This window comes from Charadrius vociferus, unplaced genomic scaffold (genome assembly GCF_000708025.1).
Source record: "Charadrius vociferus isolate BGI_N301 unplaced genomic scaffold, ASM70802v2 scaffold125, whole genome shotgun sequence".
NCBI classification, from domain to species: Eukaryota; Metazoa; Chordata; class Aves; order Charadriiformes; family Charadriidae; genus Charadrius; species Charadrius vociferus.
The window spans coordinates 4,343,763-4,347,852 of record NW_009649036.1 but is presented as its reverse complement, the minus strand read 5'-3'; positions in this window follow the sequence as shown (position 1 = coordinate 4,347,852).

Sequence of the window (4,090 nt, the reverse complement as noted above, 5' to 3'; positions counted from 1 at the left end):
AATTATTTTTTTAATTGGAAAGCGGGGGAGGGGGGGAGGAGAAAACCAAGCGAATGTTTGCCTGCGGTTTGTGTAAAGCTTTCCCCAGGTAGTGGCGTCACCTCCGTGGTCGTAGAAGTTGTTAAACTTTTACCTCAGGAAGAAGGTAGCTTTTACATTTTACCTCAGGAAAGATGTCCTGTCGTGGGGATGAGCTCCGGTACTGTGCCCTCCATACCCCACGTTTCTGAGTGCGGGGCTGGCTGAGTCGCTCGGGCAAGCTATGGCCCTCCGTGGCTTTCCAGGAGCTGCCAACCCTGACAGAGGCCGAGTCCTCTTCCCCCGTTACAGGCTGGAAACTCTGAGAGCAGCGGGGCCTGGAGCCAGGCTTGCCGTTTGTTTTGAGGGCTTGTGGGAGCGTGTGCTGCTTCGTACGGGTTCAAGCAGCACCTTGTGTGGCCCGGGGCGAGGTATTTCGATAATTCAGACGGTGCCTGCTGGACTGGAACCCCCTGGGAGGAGGTTAGGTGAAGAAAGCAGGAGTAGGAAACAGGAACTTCGCGGGGGAGAAACTTATTTTCTAGGTGTTAAGAGAGGGTATACAGGAAAGTATAAAACTTTCGTATTTACCAGACTGTATAATGCTGACATAACATTTATTTGGAACCTTCAGCACCTAGCCTGTTGGCTTTGGTGGCATATAGGATCTTGCCTGTAGACAGAAAGAGCCCTCACTTTAACTTCATCATCTGTCCCCACTTGCTGGTGAACTTGTACATTGCAGCTGTTAACAGGGGAACTACCCGGTTTGTATGCTTATCCTGTGTGGCTAGGTTAACAGCAAACTTCTTTCTGTTAATTAGAAGAAGACAGTACTCCTGCTTCAAAGCACTGGGAGTTTAAAAAAAAAAAAAACCAACACGTTAGCAATGTGGTCTTTCTCTATTACAGACAAATAAAGAAACAGTAGCATGACCAAAAGCAGAAAAATATTAAAAAAAAAGAAAAAAAAGAAAAAAGCAGCCCCAAAACCCTTGAAATGCTAATGAGTCATGGGGGATAATAAATCCAACTGCTGGTAGGAGAAAAATGACGTTAGATATATGTGAGGAACTTCTGACTCATCTAGTATCAGACGTAATGACCGTAAGTGAGATGTGAAGAAATAGAAAGTTCAGCATTAAATCTAGTGATAGGACCAATCTTAGAGTTAGAGATTTTTTTTTTTTTTAATATGAAACTCTCAGTGAATTGATCTAGGAAGATAAGGGAAGATGTGAAAAGAAAACTCTACAAATGCTGGGTGTTTAGCAAAGATCAGTTCTGAGCCAGTCTAAGAAAGGAAAGGTATTAAAGGAGGTTAATGTAAGTTATTGAATCAAATTTATTATAATTTGAAGATTAAAATCAAAGCAGAGTAAGACTGTATGCCTTTAAAATGAAAACTGCTAAAAGAGTGTAGACTTTGTTATTATTATAAAAATACTATTTTGACAAAAAAGCGTAATAGTACAACACTGGTTTTGTTTCGGCACTGGATATGTACTCTGGTATTAATACTGGCATAATTATATCTGTAGTTTTATGAGTGAAAAAACCCAGACCTTGAGAACGCATTAGTGACTTGCTGTTTTTTTTTTTAAAATCCATTGAACTATATTCAAGCTCATCTGTCACAGACTTGTCCTTTTGTTTTGTTTTCACCTATTGACCTTCATGCAAATTTAATTAGAAAGTAAGAATGTAAAGGAAGAGAGCTGATCTGATACGTAAGCTACCTCATCTCTATCACTTTGGGCAACATAATAATTCAGTCTCTAATAGGCTGCCAAAATTTTTAGTATTTGAATAGACATCACTGAAGAAACTGTGTGTTTGCTTGATTCTTCTGCACACTTTCTGTCTGCTTAGAAAGGATTAATTATATTTCTGCATCTTGCCGTGGGTCTTACGAATGTTGCTTTGAAATAAATGACAAAATATGTGTTTACTGGTAATGCTAGCTGGCTTGTTATAAGCAGGGTTTTAATTATGACGAATTTTTTAATTCAGAGAATTTTTCAAATGATTTACAGAGCAGGCTATGCATTACTTCCGTGTAGACATCTTCCTTACTTTCTATGCCTTGGGCATCTGCAGTAACTGCTAGCTGGGAGAAGTTACCTTATTCTGCTGTTGCAAATTGTCTTGCCAGAGTTAACTCAGAATTCTAAGGATTTAGGGTGTGTTGTTGGGTTTCTGGGTTCAGATCTGAGATAAAGCCTTTCTTCTCTAAGCATTAAGAACTTCGTCTAGATTTTTAAAAATGGTGTTGCTGCATGACTCTGAATTTCGTTTGGAGTAATGTCAGGTCTTTGCATTGTGGTGTTGTGTTCTGTATGCTACATGTAATTGCCTGGATGTTTTGGGACAGCTTTCCAAGAAACTCCAGATTTTACATGAGCGAATAGCTAAATGAAAGTATAAAATCCGCAGTAGCTACGCATAGAGAAATGTATTCAAAGTCATGAGAAAATTTCTGTCTTTTTGAGGCATGGGAAGAGTGCAAAGGCGAGTGCTGCAGCTAGCTGCCAGAGCAGGACAGGCGAGGGGTGCTGCGGTGGCTGGCGTGTGGCTTCCTCCGCTCTCCTGCGGTGCACGCTGTGAGGTTTCTGGTGGTGTCATCATGTGCACCAAGGGGCTCTCCAGAAGTGCCAGCCACCTCCTCGTAATAAACATGCACAGGAAATTCTGTCATACCTCTTCTTCCAGTAGTTACAAGAAAGGCTTTTTTGTTTCTTGAGTATCAGTTGGCTGTTTCTTGTCAATTAACACAGGCTGATGCAGGGTCCCCTGCCAGGCTGTCAGGAAAGGCTGCTGCTGTAGGACCTTCCCCTGGTCCGGTTGCTGTTCTGCTCTTAAGATTCTTTAGATCCAGGAAGCTACATCTTTCATCTTGGAGCCTTTTGCTAGATTTAATGGTAAAATCAGTGCTTTAATTAAAACAAAAAGGTAAGGGTGTTGCCTGCAGCTCCTGCTGTTTTGGCAAGAGGGAAAATCTGGCATTTCTAATGTTTTTTTTTAAATCGTTTTAATATAATCAAACTTTTTTTTTTCTCCTTCCTTTGAATCTGTGAAGACCCGAGTATCTGACATTTTACATTTCAGGAAGGGTGAGGAAGCCAGGCTGTCTCTCTAGAAATGATGTGAAATACCAAATGTGAAATTTGAAAATGAGAGAAATGGCCCTTAATTTCTTCCAGTAATAATTGGTGGTTCTAGCAAGTAGCTGAAAATAGTTGTGTTAATTGTGACTTTTATGTAGCTTATGTAAAAATGGCTTTTTGTAAGTAGTTAGTCCAATTCCTTTACAATTGTACCGAAGTGCAACTTCCAGAGCCAAAGTGATCTAAAAGATTTGTACACATATCTGCCATCATCACTAGCATCTGTTCTTTGGTATATATGCTGAATAATGAAATTCAGTTGCAGGTCTTGCTTATTTTCAAAAGACCTTGTTGGGTATCTTTTTGACTCTTTCCTATAGTTTTTGTTACTGTATCATTTAAACACCTGTATGCAACAGGAAAGGGATTGTGATGGGTTGCCACTGGCTGGATGCCGGGTGCCCACCAAAGCTGCTCTATCACTCCCCTCCTCAGCTGGACAGGGGAGAGAAAATCTAAAAAGGCTCGTGGGTTGAGGTAAGGACAGGGAGACACTCCCTGGTTACCATCATGGTAACAAACAGACTCAATTTGGGGTAATTTATTACCAATCAAAATCAGAGTAGGATAATGAGAAAATAAAACCACTCCTGTAGCCCCACTGCTACCAAACCCTTACTGTGCAAACCCAATACAGGATTATAATGCGTTCACTTTTCCAGTTGATTTTTTCAAACAAAGTTTGGGGAGTAAAGAGTGATGGTGTTGTGTCTATGGCATTAGTTTTGGTTGTTGAGCTAGCTTGGTTTTGTTTCTTTGTTTCACCTTGTTCTTAATTATTTCTTTATGTCTTTGGAGTTGTGGTTGGGCGGGTTCTCTTCAGTCTAATTAATTTAAGTCCCTTTAGTGTATTTTACTAAATTATAATTCAGTATATTTAACCTTTTGTTTTTAAGGTAAAAAGG